A 19553-nucleotide genomic window follows, 5' to 3' on the forward strand; every position below is an offset into this window, starting at 1 on the left:
TGTATACCCCGGATAACTTTATCTTCTGCCAGCATCCTGCCAGGTCCAGGTGTTCTCTCCAAATCTGCATCCCAGACAGCTTCAAAGTGGCTACCCCCAGGTGGTCCAGACTCACAGATTGCTTCAACTAGGCCTGCACTTTCCTAGCACTGGACTGCCCCACAGAGGCTGGACAACAAGTGAAACCACCAGTATCCCAGCACTTGGCCAGCATCCCAGCTTTCTTGGGCCCCCAAAGATACTGACACCCCCCCCCCGCCCCGACAACAGGAAGCAGTCTCCAGAACATGGCGCCCTTGTTCCCACCTCACCTGCTACCCTTTCCTATTTCCTCACCTTTTTATAATCAACAAGGGGAGGAATGTTAGTCCCAGCAGCTTGCCTTGCCCATGGCAGCAGCAGTTACATCATCACCTGCTGATGACATTTCCAACGTCAGCCACTCGACACTTACACCCCTTAAAAGTGCCTGGCCATCACAGTCCTCTCTTGCCTTGTTCTGTCTGTCTGTCTGTCTGTCTGTCTGCTCGCCTGCCTCTCTCATGCCCCCACTCTGAGATGTCCCATCACTCTTTTGCCCTCCTTCTCCCCCCAATAAACCGCTTGCACTAATTCTGTTGACAGGATGTGTTTTAGTGGCATGCCTTGGCAGGGCCCCCTGAAAGTATCCTTTGTGCGGCTTTTTATCTTCCCAATATCCATATTCTCACCCACAATTCTAGTTGAATATGAGCTGAGTATGGCAGCATGCACATATATTCCCAGCACCTGGTATGTGAAGGCAGGAAGAACATGAGTTCAAGGCCAGCCTGGACTATCTGGTAAGACTTTTGTCTCAAGCGCCTTTACCCACCGCCTACTGAGCCCTCTCACCGTGCTGGCTGGCAGTTAGGGGATTACAGAATGACCTCGTGAACCATGGCCTTGTAAACTCCAGAGACAGTTTCGCTCACCCGTTAGTTTTCATCACAACTTTCCAAGATAAACTTGTCCTTCCTTGTCACAGCCTGTGTAAATGGCTGCCTATGATCAATGGCAGGTCCATAAAAATAGCACCGGCTTGAAACAAGGCCCGTCAATTACCAATGGCTATGGCAAAAAGCTACTGCTCTCTCGCTCTCTCTCTCTCTCTCTCTCTCTCTCTCTCTCTCTCTCTCTCTCTCTCTCTTTTGGTTTTTTGAGACAGGGTTTCTCTGTGTAGTTTTGGTGCCTGTCCTGGATCTTGCTCTGTTGACCAGGCTGGCCTCGAACTCACAGAGATCTGCTTGGCTCTGCTTCTTGAGTGCTGGGATTAAAGGCGTGTGCCACCACTGTCGGGCATGGCTGCTGGTCTCTTAATATTAGGTAAGTTTCCTGAGATGGCTACTATGCATGAGGAAAAGTTGTAAGCATCAATTGTGTGCTACTGACTCCTTTAGAATTTCCTACAACTCTGTAAGGTAAATATGATTAACGTTTCCATTTACTAAATGGAAAAAATTCAACGTGCTATCCAGTAAGGACAGCAATACAAACAAAAAAGACATAGGCACACATAGCCATGGTGGCATGAGCCTGTAATCCCAGCACTCAGAAGGCTGAGCCAAGAGTACTGTGAATCCAAGACCAGACTTAGTTCTGTGCAAGTTCAAGGCTAGCTTGGGCTATCTGACAAGACACTGTCTCAAAAAGAATAACTGGGGTAAGGGATTCAGTTGGAGGGGACAGATGGAAGGGCGATCGAAGAAGGAAGGAATAAGAACCAAGTATAGTGACATATATGTATGAAGAGACCATGCTGAAACACTGGATGCTAACCTTAAAATCTAATAAAAGACCCTTATTCCTTTTTAAAAAAAGATATTATTATTACCCCTTAAGACAGACCCATGTTATGTCCTTCAATAGCAAAGTATTTGCCTAGTGTGTGCCCTAGTACCATGGTAGTGGGAGTGGGTGTGGGTGTGGGTTTGGGTGTGAGTGTTGGGAGTGGGTATGGGAGTTGGGGCGGGTGTGAGACTGCCTCAAATTTTAAAGCAGATAGGCTTGGTTAGTTACCTCAGTCTCTCCATTGTCTCCTTTGAAGCTGAAGTGTGGAAGCTTGGGTTTTTTTTTTTTTTCTCGGTAGTCAATTCTAAGGTATGTTACCTTAAATGCCTTATCTGAATGCCCCAGGACTATCATGCCTCTGTAAGAATCCCGTGGGCGGAGAGCTAGAACCTCTCAGACTAAAGTAAGTGATGAAACATCTCATGACCTGAAAGGCCCGGAACAGAGCCTGATTTTATTCAGTGTGAGGGCAAAGCTGCTTGAGCATTTTGAACAAAGGAACATCATAATTTGATTTTCGCTTCTCACTGATCACTGTGACTAATGTATAGAAAACAGGCTGGGATGAGAATTGGGACTGAAACAAAGACATCGCTAACAAAGCCACTGAAATACCCAGGAGCTCTGGGCACTGCGGCACGGGCTGTAATCCCAGCCCTTGGCGCTGCAGGCAGAGATTCAGGCCAGCCTGGGCTGTATGAGAACTTGGCAAAATAAACCACAAGCAAACAACTAAACAGAACTAGTCCAGGTAAGAAGTGGTAATGGCCTGGGCTAGGGTGATAGTAGAGGGGGAGGGGGGAGGGGGATCAATTTTTGATGTATCTTATGACTAGAGCCAATCGGACTATGTGGCTTGGATATAGGCTAGCTCCAAGTTTGTTGACCTTCAGAGCTGTTAGAAAAGTTTTTGCTTTTCTGGTTTTCACCGAAAAGAACATTTATAGTCACATAGTTCACAGATTTTTTTCCAAGTATTTTGAAATTATATGTTAGATGTGGGTCAACTTTGGGGTGACAAAGGTTTTTTTGTTCTTTTAACAAACTCACTAACACATTGTAATTGGTTATTAGGTCCTAAAACTTGAACATGCAGAGAACTACCTAGGTGCTGGGATGCATAGGGAAACACATGTTGCTGGGCTTCATTCCAGTCTCCATCAGATGTGGTACACAGTTGTAATCCTTGTACTTGGGAGGCAGGATCTGCAGGAAGATCGGGAGTTCAAAGTCAGTCTCAGCAAGGGAGCAAGATCCAGGCCAGCCTGGGCTGTGTAAGACATTGTCACAAAACAAAACCCCACCCCTGCCTCCCGCCCATTTCCATCTCCCCTCTCCCCCCACCCCCACCCCCAAGAAAGAAAGAATACCAAGTTTCTAAGCTGAGAAATTCTGAAGCAGAACCCAAGAATTCCTGTCTCTGACAAATTTCCAAGCAGTGCAGCTGCTACTTTTGTTTCTGCTGGACCAAAGTCTTGGAGAATGAAGTTTGAGGGGAGACAGCCCATCATGGCATGGCAGCAGGTCACATCACACCTGGGAAGTCAGGATGCAGAGAGCAAAGGGCAACTTTTCTATCTAATGATACAGAGAAATCTGCAGGAAAGAAGGGTAGAAAGTAAGGGGCTGAGAAATGGTCCAGCAGTGAAGAGCACTTAGTGCTCTTGCAGAGGACCGGGGTTCAGTGTCAGCACCCACATGGCATCTCACAACCTTCTGTAACTCCAGCTCTAGGGCATGTGATACCTCTTCTGACCTCCCCCAATTCCTGTGTGTATGTGATGTACATTCACACTCAAGAATACACATACATATTATATATATATAAAAATAGAAAGTTGAAGGATTTTTGTGCTTTTTTAATCATTTGGAGCAACAGAAACTAGCTAACTCTTCCCCCTAAACCATAGAAACTGCAGAAATGTGAGCTCCAGCCCTAAACTAAATATAAACACCATGTTTCAAATACTTGCAAATCACTTCCCTTTCCTTCCTCTTTTGGAAACAGATGACAGGAAATCTTAAACATTGTTTCAAAAGTAGATGGAGCAAGCCAGTGTTTATAATACGAGAGTCCAAACAATTCTGCTCTTGATTCTTCTTGTCACTGTTATCTAATTATGAGGGGTAAGTATTGGAAAAGCTCCTCAGGATTGCTCTGGGTGGGGCTGGGCTGGCTTGCTTGCTAACTTGTTAAGGGCATTTGCTGCTCTTTCAGAGGACTTGGGTTTGATTCCCAGCACCCACATAGGGCAGTTCACAACTGCCTGTATCTCCAGGTCCAGGGGATCCAACACCCTGTTCTGGACTTCACCGGTACACACACACACACACAGTCTCTGAAACAGGTAAGGATATCTAGAGAGGTGCTATGTATACCAAGTATGTCAAACACCAAACTTTGAAGTAGGATTGGAAGAGGACAGGAAACTGTAATAGTTCTACTCCCATCTTAAACTTTTTTTTTTTAGTTTATGTGTATGTCTGTGTACCACATGTGTACCTGACATTCTCAAGGGCAGAAGAAGGTTTTGGGGACCCCTGGAACTGGAATTTCAGATGGTTGTGAGCCACTATATGGGCACTGGGAATCAAACCCATGTCCTCTGTAAGAGCAGCCAGTGCTTTTAACTGCTAAGCCCTCTCTTCTCTCCAGCCCCCCTATGTTTTTTGGGTTTTTTCTTTTTTTCTTTATTCTTCTCTCATATAAAACATTCTGATCAACATTTTCCCTCCCTTCTCTCCTCCCAGCCCCCTCCCCTCACGCACACCTCCCCTCTCTCCCAGATCCACTCCTCCATTTCCCTTCAGAGAAGAGCAGGACTCCCAGGGATATCGACCAAACATGACATAACAAGTTGCAATCGAACTAGGCACCTCCCCTCATATTAAGGCTGGATGAGGCAACCTAGTAGGAGGAAAAGGGTCCCAAAGGCGGGCAAAAGAGTCAGAGATAGCCCTTGCTCTGACTGTTAGGAGCCCCCAAGAACTCCAAGCTGCACAACCATCACAGACATGCAGAGGATCTAGATCAGACCCCTGCAGGCTCCCTGATTGTTGGGTCAGTCTCTGTGAGCTCCTATGAGCCCTGCTTAGTTGATTCTGTGGCTGTGTTCTTAACCCTTCTGGCTCCTACAATCCTTCCTCCCCCTCTTCCACAGGATTCCCCTAGCTCTGTCTAATGCTTGGCAGCAGTTCTCTGTATCTGCTCCCCCTCAGTTGCTGGATGAATCCTCTCTGATGATGATTATGCTAAGTTCCAATCTGTAAGTATAATAGAGTATCATTAGGAATCATTTCATTGACTGTTGGTTATTTTGTTTTGTTTGTTTGTTTTGTTTGTTTGTTTTGTTTTTTGTTTGATCATGTTTGGTTTTATCCTAGGTCTCTGAGCAATCCAGGCAGGGCTTAGGCATGGGTTCCCTCTCATGGCAGGGGGCTCAAAAGTTGGACTAGTAATTGGTTGGTGACTCCCACAATTTCTGTGCCATCTTTACCCCAGCATATCTTGCAGGCAGGACAAATTGTAGGTTGAAGTTTTTGTGGCTGGGCTGGTGTTCAAATCCCTCCACCAAAAGCCTTGCCTGGTTACAGAAGATGGGCCACTTCAGGCTCCATATCCCCCATGACTAGGAGTCTTTGCTGAGGTCACCCTCATGGATTCCTAGGAGTTTCCATTACACTAGATTTGTACCTTGACCCTGAAATGCCTTCCAATTTCAGTAATCTCAGTACTCTCTCCCTCCAGCCCCCACCTGATCCCATCTGTTCCCATCCCCACCTGCCCCTAGTCTACCTGCAAAATCTGTTCTAGTTCCCATTCCCAGAGAGATCCATGCATCCTTCTTGAGCCCTCCTTTTTACTTAGCCTCGCTGGGTCTGTGGATTATAGCATGATTATCCTTTACTTTATAGCTAATATCCACTTATACGTGAGTACATACCATGTTTGTCTTTCTGGTCTGGGTTACCTCACTCAGGATGATCTTTCTAATTTCATGCATTTGCCTGAAAATTTCATGGTGTCATTGTTTTTAACAGATGAATAATACTCCATTGTGCAAATGAATCACATTTTCTTTATCCATCCTTTGGTTGAGAGACATCTAGGTTGTTTCCAGTTTCTGGCTACTGTGAATGAAGCTGAAATGAATATGGTTGAGCAAATATCCTTGTGGTATGATTGAGCATCCTTTGGGTATATGCCCAAGATTGCTATAGCTTGGTCTTGAGCTAGATTGAGTCCCAATTTTCTGACAAACTGCCATATTAATTTCCAAAGTGACTGTACAAGTTTGCACTCTCACCAGCAATGAAGGAGTGTTCCCCTTGCTCCACATCCTCTCCAGCATGAGCTGTCACTTGTGGTTTTGATCTTAGCCATTCTGACAGGTGTAAGTTGTAATCTCAGAGTCATTTTGATTTGCATTTCCCTGATGGCTAAGGAAGTTGAATATTTTTTTAAGTGTTTCTCAGCCATTTGAGATTCCTCTGTTGAGAATTCTGTTTAGATCTGTACCCCATTTTTAAATTGGATTATTTAGTTTGTTAATGTCTAGTTTCTTGAGTTCTTTATGTGTTTTGGAGATCAGCCCTCTGTCAGATGTGGAGCTGGTGAAGATCTTTTCCCATTCTATAAGCTGTTTTTTCTATTGACAATGTCCTTTGCCTTACGGAAGCTTTTCAGTTTCATGAGGTCCCATTTATTGTCAGTTTTGCACCTGAACTGTCGATGTTCTGTTCAGGAAGTTGTCTCCTGGGCCCACACATTCAAGGGTATTCCCCCTTTCTCTTCTATCAGGTTCAGTGCATCTGCTTTTATGTTGAGGTCTTTGGTCCACTTGGCCTTGAGTTTTGTGCAGGGTGATAGATATGGATTGTGGTTCTCCTTCTTTTTGGGGGATCATTGGCCACTGGTCCATGAAGGGAGAGAGAGCAGAAGTGAATGAACAGGGTTGGGTCAGGAGGCATGTGAGTCAATGGAGATAGCTCTCTGAGGAGACAGTTTAAGTGTTACAGCTCCACTTTATTCTAGAAAGACAGAGGGATATAAAGGATGGGGACAGTGGCTGGGGCATCACCTAATTCACATTAAACAGCGTGTTCCTATCATCAAGCTCCTAGTACAAGTCCTAGTTACCATATGGGCAGCAGGGGGAGAGCTCTAACAGGGAACAACACCAAGGGTGACACTAGAGATAAATCGGCCTCCAGGCTTAGGGACAGCTTTCAGATAAGGTCAGGCCTCCAGACCTAGAGACACTCCTCAAATAAGGGCAGGTAGAGAGCAGGAAGTCTCACTGGGGAAGAACTCATCCATGTTGCCAAGCTTGGAGAGAACTGTCAGACATGGTAGACTGCGACCTTTGACCAGTAGGCCCTCCCAACATGGATCTATTTGCATTCTTCTACATACCAACATCCAGTTACACCAGCACCATTTGTTGAAGATGCCTTCTTTTTTCCATTGTATATTTCTGGCTTCTTTACCAAAACTCAGATGTCCATGGGTGGGCGGATTTATGTCTGGGTCTTAGATGTTATTCCATTGATCAACCTATCTGTTTTTATGTCAATTCCATGTCATTTTTATTACTATAGTTCTGTAGTACTGCGTGAAGTCAGGGATGGTGATTCCTCCAGAAGTTCTTTTATTGTACAGGATTGTTTTGGCTATCCTGGATTTTTGTTTGCCCATATGAAGCTGAGTATTGTTCCTTCTAGGTCTGTAAAGAATTGTTTTGGAATTTTGATGGGGATTGCATTGAATCTGTAGAGTGCTTTTGGTAAGATGGCCATTTTTTACTATGTTAATCCTGCCGATCCATGAGCATGGGAGATCTTTCCGTCTTCTGATATCTGAAGTTCTTGTCATATAGGTCTTTCACTTTCTTGGTCAGAGTTACACTAAGATGTTTTATATTACTTGTGGCTATTGTGAAGAGTGTTGTTTTCCTGATTTTTTCCTCAGCCTGTTTGTCATTTGTGTATAGAAAGGTTATTGATTTTCTTGAATTAATCTTGTATCCAGCCACTTTCATGAAGGTGTTTATCAGCTGTAGAAGTTCTCTGGTAAAATTTTTGGGGTCACTTATGTATACTACCATATCATCTACAAGTAGTGATACTTTGACTTCTTCCTTTCCAATTTGTATCCCCCAATCTCCTTTTGTTGCCTTATTGCTCTAGCTAGAACTTCAAGTACTATATTGAATAGATATGAAGAAAGTGGACAGCCTTTTCTTGTTCTTAATTTTAGCGGATTTGCTTTGAGTTTCTCTCCATTTAATTTGATGTTGACTATAGGCTTGCTGTAAATTGCCTGATCTCTCCAAGACTTTTATCATGAAGGGGTGTTGGATTTTGTCAAAGGCTTTTTCAGCGTCTAATGAGATGATTGCATGTTTTTTCTTTCAGTTTGTTTATGTGGTGAATTACATTGACAGATTTTTGTTGAACTATCCCTGTATCTCTGAGATCAATCCTACTTGATCATGGCAGATGATCTTTTTGATATGTTCTTGGCTTCAGATTGTCTGTATTTTATTGAATTTTTTTCATTCGTGTTCATGGGGGAAATTGGTCTGTTTATTCTCTTTCTTTGTTGAATCTTTGTGGGTTTTGGATATCAGGGTGACTGTGGACTCATAAAATGAATTTGGTGATGTTCTTTCTGTTTCTATTTTGTGGAATAATTTGAGGAGTATTAGTATTAGCTCTCCTTTGAAAGTCTGGTAGAATTCTGCTCTAAAATCATCTAGCCCTGGGCTTTTTGTTTGGAAGACTTTTAATGACTGTTCTATTTCATTAAGGGTTATAGTTTTATTTAAATTGTTTTCTGATCTTAATTTAACTTTGGTAAGTGGTATCTATCAAGAAAATTGTCCATTTCTTTTAGATTTTTCCAATTTTGTGGAGTACAAGTTTTTGACACATGGCCTAATGATTCTTTGGATTTCTTCTGTATCTGTTGTTACATTCCCTTTTTTATGTCTCAGTTTGTTAATTTGGATATTCTCTCTCTGTCTTCTAGTTAGTTTGGATAAGGGCTTGTCTATCTTGTTGATTTTTCTCAAAGAACCAACTCTTTGTTTCATTGATTCTTTGTATTGTTCTCTTTATTTCTATTTTATTGATTTCAGCCCTCAGTTTGATTATTTCCTGTCATCTACTCCTCTTGGGTGTGTTTGCTTCTTTATGTTCTAGAGCTTTCAGGTATGCTGTTAAGTTGCTAGGATGAGATTTTTCCAAACTCTTTATGAAGGCACTTAGTGCTGTGAACTTTCCTGTTAGCATGGCTCTCAGTGTGTCCCGTAAGTTTGAATATATTGTGCATTCATTTTCATTGAATTCTAGGAAGTCTTTAATTTCTTTATTTATTCTGCTTTGACCCAGTAGTCATTCATAGAGAGTTGTTCAATTTCCCTGAGTTTGCAGGTTTTCTGTTGTTGCTTTTGTTGAAATCCAGCTTTAATCCGTGGTGGTCTGATAGGATACAGGGGATTATTTCAATTTTCTTATATCTGTTGAGACTTGCTTTGTGACTGAGTATGTGGTCAGTTTTGAAGAAAGTTCAGTGAGGTGCTGAGAGGAAGGTGTATTCTTTTTAGTTTGGGTGAAATGTTCTGTAGATATCTGTTAGGTCTATTTGATTCATCATGTCTGTTAGTTCCATTATTTCTGTTTAGTTTTTGTCTGGATAACACCTGTCCATTGGTGTGAGTGGGGTGTTGAAGTCTCCAACTATTAATGTGTGAGGTTTCATGTGTGATTTAAGCTTTAGTAATGTTTCTTTTACAAATGTGAGTGTTTTTGTGTTTGGGGCATAGATGTTGAGAATTGAGACATCATCTTGGTGGATTTGTGATCTGCTAGAGCATGTGAAGGGGCCAGTCCTGCTGACCTAAAACAGCAGGGTCTCCATGATACAGGACAACAGGATATCCAAGAGGAGCCCCAATGAGAGCCCATTATCAGTGGTGTAGCAGAAACCAAAGGCCTCAAGCCAGATCAATGACTTGTGGAACACTTGCAGTAAAGATGAATGGACTAAAGGGTAAAATGTGTGACTCGACGGGCCATACTGCAGCTTCCAAGACAAAATTCTTCTTCTTCTTCTTCTTCTTCTTCTTCTTCTTCTTCTTCTTCTTCTTCTTCTTCTTCTTCTTCCTCTCCTTCTTGTTCTTGTTCTTGTTCTTGTTCTTGTTCTTGTTCTTGTTGTTGTTGTTGTTGTTGTTGTTGTTCTTCTTCTTCTTCTTCTTCTTCTTCTTCTTCTTCTTCTTCTTCTTCTTCCCCCTCCTCCTCCTTTTTTTCTTCTTCATTTTGTTAGTTTGTTTGGTTTGGTTTTTGGTTTTTCTTTTAAGTTTGATTTTGATTTGGGGAGGAGGTTTCAAGGGCAAAGGGATTAGAATGCATGATGCAAAACCCACAAAGAATCAATAAAAGTTAAAAAAATAAGTCATCTAAGATTTCTCTATAAAGGCAGTGGGTTGAAGAAAATGTTAAATCCACAAAATTCTTAACACAAAACATCTGGGAAATCTGGGACACCATGAAAAGACCAAACCTAACAATAATAGGGATAGAAGAAGGAGAAGAACCCCAGCTCATAGGTCTTTAATCCCAGTACTCGGGAGGCAGAAGCAGGTGGATCTCTGAATTCGAGGCCAGCCTGATCTACAAAAGGAGTTCCAGGACAGCCAGAGCTATGTAGGGAGACTATGTCTCAAAAATAAGCAAACAAAACACACACACACAGAGTGTGTGTCATAATTAAACCTATTATTTTGCCTGGTGTGGTGATGTACACCTGTAATTCCAACACTCGGGAGGATGAAGCGGGAGGCTTGGCACAAATTTAATGCCAGCGTGCATCGTGCAGTAAGGTTTTTGTTTTGTTTTTCCAGTTTGAGTTATATAGTGAGACTCTATCTCAAAAAAACAAAGCAGAGGGCTGGAGAGAGGGCTCAGTGGTTAAGAGCACCGGCTGCTCTCCCAGAGGACTGAGGTTTGGTTCCCAGCATCCCTACGGTTGTACACAAACAGACCAAGACTCCAGTTTAAGGGGATCCAACCACCTCTTCTGGTCTCCATGAGTACCAGGCCACACAGAATGCAGGGATATACATACAGACAAAAACTACTCACATACATATAATTAAATAAATCTTAAAAAAAAAAACCCAAAAACCCAAGATGGACATGGTGGTACACACCTTTAGTCACAACATTGGGGAGGCAGAGGCAGGTGGATCTCTGTGAGTTTGAGGCCAGCCTGGTCTACAGAGTGAGTTCCAGGACAGCCAGTGCTACCTGTCTCAAAAAATAACAAACAAAAATAATAATAATAAAATAACATCAAATAGCAATAAAAATTGCTTCAAACAATTACTATGTGCTAATTAAAACACAAAGTCTGGAGAGACAGCTCTATCAGTGAAGGACCTGAACTGGATCCCCAGAGCCCACGTAAAAATGCTGGACATAAGCCGGGTGGTGGTGGTGCACGCCTTTAATCCCAGCACTTGGGAGGCTGACATGGTGGCATGCACTATAAACTCAATACTTGGGGACACAGAGACATGAGGATCCTGGGTCTTGTGTGCCAGCCAGTCTAAACTAGTTGATAAGCTTCGGTCCAAGTTGTCCTCTGACCTACATATACACACACAGACACAGACACACATTTAAAAAAAAAGGAAGAAAAATTCACCTTTTCTATTGGTGTGATAAGACAGTATGACCAAGACAACTTATAGAAGGAAGGGTTTCTACAGGGCTTACAGTTCCAGAAGGGTGGCAGCAGGCAGGTGGATGAGGCATTGGAACAGCTGCAGAGAGCTTACATCCAGATCCACAAACAGGAAACACACAAAGAGAGAGCACCCTGGGAATGGTGCTAGTCTTCTGAAACCTCAAGGTCAGCCCCCAGTGACACACCTCCTCCAACAAGGCCACTCCTCTTAATCCTTCCCGAACAATTCCACCAACTGCTGACCTAGGATTCTAACATGAGCTTGTGGGGGCCATTCTCAGTATATCACCACACCTTCTCAGAGGTGGAGAAAGCCCAGGATGTGGCTTTCACATGAGCTCACGCTTTGCTAGAGCTCTGAGTGTTCAAAGCGTCTACTTTATCTGAGTCTGGCTTTCTTTTCTGCAAAATGAGTGTAATGTCCCTTACTTTCGTATCAGCACTTGGTATTAGTGTGTGTACAATGAACATCAACTCTCTTTTCCGGTTCTTCTTGTTAAAGGGAAAGTCAAAGACCTAGACTTTCTTTTCTCAAAGCCACAGTTAAAGAATTTTGGTCGCTCTCCCTGGTTTCATGCTTCTGCACCCTCACCTGCACCTGGCAGACATAGTGACCGCTAATAGGATACTCAAAAGTCTGGCCTTGGCGACCTGTTGATGGTGAGATTGGGGCCAATAGTTGAAGTCTCCCCCTCTTAAGGGGTGTGATGTACAGCTCACTATATTGCACAGAGTGGTCTCTTTTAGACTGAAATGATCCTCCTGCCTCAGCTTCCCCATTGCCTGGGCTTTTGAGTCTATGTTACTCTGTTCCTTGGAACACTTACATTTTTTAATTCCGTCTTCGGGCGTAGTAGTGAAGCTGCAGTTCCAGCATTTGGCAGGCAGAGGCAGGAGGATCGCCCAAGTTTGAGGCCAGCTTTGTCTGCCTAGTGAGTTCCCCGCCAGACAGGGCTACATAGCAGAAAGATTGAAATTGATTAAATTCTGTCGATAGACGTTTCGATGTATCTACCTCCTATAGCTAAGGGCGACACTAAATTCTTCTCGAAGCATAGCTCGCTTCGCTTTCATAGGAGTCACTCAAAAGCCTCTTCAAATATACCACCAAAAGGAAGCCTGAACATCCACCTCAAAGGCTTAGCCAGAAATTGAATTTTTGATACAGTTTACAGCGGCGTTATCTGCGTCCGACTAACAGGGGAACAGCGCCGCTCAGTGGGTAGAGTGGAAACTGCACCACTAAACACCAGCGGGCTCTGGGCAAATTTAAAATGGTCATAGCTTCAGGCCAGTCACCTCCTGGAAGCTTACGCATAGTTCTCAGTCCCAAATGACACCATGTGAATCACAGCTTTCCCTGGCTCCATTGCTGGAACCCAGGGAGCAGCTACTGGTGTGGTGGAGGGGCGCAGAGCTCTATAGGAGGCGATGTAAAGAGGTGGAGAAACGGTATCATCACAGGGCCTGGGAGATAGTTCAGCTGGAAGGGTCAGAAGACCTGAGTTGGATCTGCCGACCCACATGGGCGGGAGAGACCTGGTCCCAGAGGTTGTCCTCTAATCTCGACATGTGCACCATGATACTCATGACTCCTCCACCTCACCCCACACGTGCACCATAATTAAAACAAAAACAAAAACAAAAAACAGTTTTTTGTTTCTGTTTTTGCTTCTCTTTGTAGCATCCCTGGCTTGTCCTAGCTCTGTTGACCAGGTTGGCCTTGAACTCACAGAGATCTGCCTGCCTCTGCTTCCTGAGTGCTGGGGGATTAAAGGCGTGTGGCACCAGGGCAGGCAAGAAAAAATGTTTTTAAAAATACAAAGAGGAAGGAAAAGAACAGGAACACTCACAGTGTGAGTACACACACACACACACACACACACACACACACCCATGAAAGTAAAAGGTGATCAGTTGGGAAAAGTAAGGGAATAGAAGAGGCGGGAGGAGACAACGCTAGTGGGAAGGTGTGATCTAATACATTACGTTCGTGCACGAAAATGTCATGATGACACATGATTATGCACAATTAATATATAATAAAAGAAAAAAGAGTTCTTTGTTTGTAGAGAAGAAGTATTTTGGAGGAGTGCGAAGGGCTTGGTGACACACAACTGCAATCCCAGAACTTTCTGGGGAGGTGGAGGCAGGAGGATCAGAAGTTCAGTGTTACCCTTGGCCACAGAATCAGGTGGAGTCCAACCTGGACTACACGAGACCCTGTCTCAACAAAGGTATATATATATATATATATATATATATATATATATATATATAGAGAGAGAGAGAGAGAGAGAGAGAATATATATATATATATATATATATATATATATATATATATATATATATAGAGAGAGAGAGAGAGAGAGAGAGAGAGAGAGAGAGAGAGAGAGGTGTGTGTAAGCTATTTGGGGAAGAGTTAGGGCATCGAGGAATTGCTCAGACAACAAACTGTGAGCTACACACCTATACTGAAAATAAGGAGAAATGTTCCTTTGGGTTTTTAGCAAATGAGAGAAACATGGAGGAAAGAAAAGGACAGAGCCAGCGAGACAGAAGCTGGAGAAGGCCCTGCACTCCGGCCCTCGCCCCTCAGGAAATTCTACAGAATCAATAAACATCTGGTGTAGACTGGCTTCTTGCAGGAGAGTAATGGCAGGAGGGAAATGTGGGCTCCTTCTGAAAGTTTCTTCCACAGCGCTATCTGCTCACCCTCTGCTGTGAGGTGGTTGGTGACCATGATGAGCCACAGGACACTCACCAGTCTCGCCCATGAGCCTCCATTTCTCAGCCTCCTAGGCTCTAGGTTGCGTAACTGGATGATTATGATGATTAATCTTGAGTGTCAACTTGATGGGACTTAGAATCACCATGGAAACAACCTCTGGGGATGTGTAAAGGAAGCTTTTAGACTAGATGGAGATAGAAAGACCTACCGTAAACATGGACAGCACCATTCCATGGCCTGGGATCTTGAACTGAATACAAAGAGCAAAGGACCTGAGCACGGCACTCACCCCCTGTGACCTGAGCACCAGCTCCATCCCTGAGACCTGAGCACCAGCTCCATCCCTGTGACCTGAGCACCAGCTCCATCCCTGTGACCTGAGCACCAGCTCCATCCCTGTGACCTGAGCACCAGCTCCATCCCTGTGACCTGAACACCAGCTCCATCCCTGAGACCCGAACACCAGCTCCATCCCTGTGACCTGAACACCAGCTCCATTCCTGAGACCTGAGCACCAGCTCCATCCCTGTGACCTGAGTACCAGCTCCATCCCTCTGACCTGAGCACCAGCTCCATCCTCCTGTGCTTTCTGATTGGAGACAATGTAACAGACTGCCTGGAACTCCTGCTGTCTGAGTATCCTCCACAGTGGACTGTGCACATGAACTATGAACCTAAACCTTTCTTCTTTAAGTTACTTTTGCCTGATAGTCTGTCCCCAAAACAAGAAAATAATCGATACATTGACCAAAGGCTGGATCTCAGATTGTAGGCATGTGACTGTCCAAAAGCCTACTTAGAGGTGGGGCTATGAGACAGGTGTGAGGGTGATCACCCCATCTCAAGGAGTGATGAGCCAAAACTTCATTATGCCATTTGCTAAAGCAATGCACTGAATTTAGCACCGGCAGGGAGAATCATCTAATCAGGGAGATTGAGCAGAGTGGTTTTCGCCTGCTTAGGATGATGCTGAACTTAATCAAAAGGCATTTATTAAGTACTTAATTGCACTCAGTGCAGTGCTGGATGCCCAGAAAGAGCATTGCATGCACCTGGCCCCTCCTCCCTAGCAATGTATAATATGGAGAAGTCGAGAGACTGGGTGGAGGGGGCAGGAAGGAAGCCAGCATTTCATGAGTTCCTCAAGTGTAGCAGTCTTACGCAAAGGAAGAGATTTCTTTTTCAGCGTTGGAGATTGAAGTCACTCTACCTCAAGCCCGTGAGGCAAGCATCTACCACTAATCTACCTGTCAGCCCTCACCCTCCTTTTAGAAATATCACTTTGTCCGTTTTACAGATAAGGAAAAGTGCTGGATCGCAAATTCTAGCTGAGTTTGGTGATTCCAAGGCTCTTCACTCAACATTGATTTGCCCTGGAAGGAGGGCAGATTGACCAGAAAACATGTGCTTAGAATAAAAGGCCTCTTTAAAACTGCAAGACATGGCTGAGGAGATGGCTAGGCCAGGAAAAGCACTCGCCATACAAGCTGATGGCCTGAGTTTGGTCGCTGGAACCCACGGTGGAAGAAGAAAAACTGTTGTGAGTTGTTCTCTGACCTCCACACACTGTGTGTCATGCATATACCCATGCGTTCACACATTCATGAGTGCACACACACACACACACAATAATAACACATACAGATGATAATGAACTATACAATAAAAGCTGGTACAGCGGCTCATGCCCATAATCCCAGTGCCTGTGTGATAGAAACAGAAACACCTGGAGTTCAAGGTCATCCTCTCAACTGCATAGCAAATTCAAGGCCAACTTGAACTTCATGAGACTCCATTTGAAAAAGAAAAGAAAAATCGAACGAGAGAACAAAATAAAGAGAAAGATGCCATGCTGTGGCGGCATACGTCTTTAATCCCAGCACTCAGGGGGTAGAGGCAGGCGGATCTCTGAGTTTGAGGCCAGCCTGGTCTACAGAGTGAGTTCCCAGACAGCCAAGGCTGCTACACAGAGAAACCCTGTCTTGAAAAACCAAAAAAAAGAAAGAAAGAAAGAAAGAAAGAAAGAAAAAGAAAAAAGAAAAAGGAAGAAAGGAAGAGAAAAAAAGGAAAGATGGCAATGAGAGAGAGAGAGAAAGGGAAAGAAAGAGGAAGGAAGGGAGGGACGGAGGGAGGAAGGGGGTAGTGGCCCAGGTCTGTAATCTTAGCACTGGGGAGAAGGAAGTAGGAAGATCAGGAGGTCAAGGTCATCTCTGGTTACAGAATGAATTGGAAGGCAGCCTTGGCTACACAAGACTCGGCCTCTAAAAACAAAAGAAAAGAAGTCCAACAGTGTGGTGGTATTGTGCTCCCCAAAATATTGTACACTCTAATAAACTTATCTGGGGTCAGAGACAGAACAGCCACAATATTAAACATAGAGGTTAGGCAGTGGTAGCACACGCCTTTAATCCTAGCATTCCAGAGGCAGAAATTTGTCTGGATCTCTGTGAGTTCAAGGCCACAAGGATACAGCCAGGCATGGTGACACACGCCTTTAATCCCAGAAAGTGAGCCTTTAATCCCAGGGAGTGATGGCAGAAAGCAGAAAGATATATAAGGCGTGAAGACCAGAAACTAGAAGCATTTGGCTGGTTAAGCTTTTGGGTTTTGAGCAGCAGTTCAGCTGAGATTCATTCTGGATGAGGACTCAGAGGCTTCCAGTCTGAGGAAACAGGATCAGCTGAGGAACTGTCGAGGTGAGGAAGCTGTGGTTGGTTCTGCTTCTCTGATCTTCCAGCATTCACCCCAATAACTGGCCTCAGGTTCGATTTTATTAATAAGAACTTTTAAGATCCCTGCTACACAACAGCTAAACTAGAACTCTGGATTTAAGTTTTCTTATTTTTAAAATGTATTTAAATGTTTGTCTTACTTGTTATTATTCTGTGGGGTGGGGATACCCTTGGCATGCTTCTAGAAGGTCAGAGGACAACATTGTGGAGTAGCAGGTTCTCTCCTGCTCCCTTTACAGGGGTTTGGGGGATTGAACTCAAGGCCTCAGGTGAGGCTAGCAAAGCATGCACCTTTATCTGCTGAACCACTACAGTCTAACTTTCCTTATCCTTATCAAATATAAAATATTCTTCCTTATAAAAAATAAAAGTCAAAGATGGGCGGGGGTGGTGCACACTTTTAGTCCCTGCACTAGGGAGGCAGAGGCAGGCGGATCTCTGTGAGTTCAAGGCCAGCCTGGGCTACTGTGTGAATCTAGGACAGCCAGGGCTACACAGAGAAACAACGTCTTGAAAACAAGACAAAACAAAAGAATAAAAAATAAAGGAGAGAGAGAGATTGATTCTTCAGGAGTGGAGGAATTGGTAAGTGACACATGCTCCGGTAAGTGTGTGATCCTAAACTCATGGCACACACACACACACACACACACACACTCACCACACACACTCACACACACACACACTCACCACACACACTCACACACACACACTCACCACACACACTCACACACACACACACTCACACACACTCACACACACACACACTCACCACACACACTCACACACACCACACACACTCACCACACACCACACACCACACTCACACACACACACCCACACACACACCACACTCACACCCCCACCACACACCCCCACACACACCACACTCACACATACACACACCACACTCACCACACACACTCACACACACACACACACACTCACCACACACACTCACACACACTCACACACACACACACTCACCACACACACTCACACACACACACACTCACCACACACACTCACACACACACTCACACACACTCACACACACACACACACACACACACACGCACAGACACACAGACACACACACACACACACACAGACGCACAGACGCACCACATCACAGACGTGAAAGCAGAAATGGGACTACTTGGGGAAAGACCCCTCCTTCAGTGGGAGAGGACAAGAGAAGGCATGCGTGATACTATGATCAGAATATATTATACACATATATGAAAATGTCATAATGAAACCTATTATTACATACAATTAACAGGCGCCAGTAAAAGCTTTTTTTTTTTTTTTTTTTTTTTTTTTTTTTTTTTTTTAAGAATAAAGGCCAATTAAAACTATGCAGTACATAAGGAAGAATGCTTTGAGGTCTTGGGGGTTATTTCTTTCCAGTGCCTGCAGAGAGGCCTCAGAGGGAGAGAAGGAAGCAACACGCTTCAGCTAGTTTTTCCAGGACATATGGAGGCATTCTTTCCGATGGACAAGTCCAGTCGGCGTCAATGACCTTTACCCTCTAATTCTTCTTCACCCACAGTCCTTGAGCACTCTTCTTTATTTCTTCATGAGATAGTCTCACAGAACCCAGGCTTGCCTCTAACTCATTAAAAGCCTGGCCTTGAACTCATGATCCTCCCGCCTCTACCAAGTCCTAGGGCTAGAGATGTGTGCCACCACACCCAGTTTGATTCCATAAATATAACTAAAACTCAGGCTGCAGAGGTGGCTCAGCGCTTAAAATGCACTAACCCAGAGGACCTGGGTTTCATTCCCAGCACCCACATGGCAGCTCACAACTGTCTCTAACTTCGGTGCCAGAGGATCCAATGACCTCTTCTGGCCTCCCTGGGCAACAGGCATGCACTTGGTGCACAGATACACACAGATTCTAAAGTAAAACACTCATACACATACAATAAAAACAATTAAAAATAAACACTTCGTATATAAAACAAAACAACTCATCAGGCGTGACGGCACACACTCGTAATGCCAGGTGTCAGTGGGCGAAGGCCGGAGGACCAGGGATTCAAGGTCAGTTTCAGAGCACATCAATTCCTAGGTCAGCATGAGTAACAGGAGACCTTGTTTTAATAAAAAATTGAGGGCTGGCAAATGGCCCTTGCTACCAAGCCTGGGACTCATATGGTGGAAGAAAAGAACTGACTCAATCTTGGGCCAAGGATGGTGGCGCACGCCTTTAATCAGAGCAGTCGGGAGACAGAGACAGGAGAATCTCTGAGAGTTCAAGGCCAGTCTGGTCTGCATGGTGAGTTCCAGGACAGTCAGGACCCTGTCTCAAGAAAGTGTGGGGTGGGGTCGGGTGGGGTGGGGTGGGGTGGGGAACGACGATGACAGATACAAAACCCCTAAGCCCCTAAAACATCTAACTGCTTTGCTTCTCTGTGGAGACACCTGTGAATCATGTTACAGAAACCGGAATCTTTATTCCAGTGCGGTCCCTCTACAGGTGGAGTTACGATTTTACTGCGTCTTTTTCCAAGTCATG

This window comes from Peromyscus eremicus, chromosome 17 (assembly GCF_949786415.1).
Source record: "Peromyscus eremicus chromosome 17, PerEre_H2_v1, whole genome shotgun sequence".
NCBI classification, from domain to species: Eukaryota; Metazoa; Chordata; class Mammalia; order Rodentia; family Cricetidae; genus Peromyscus; species Peromyscus eremicus.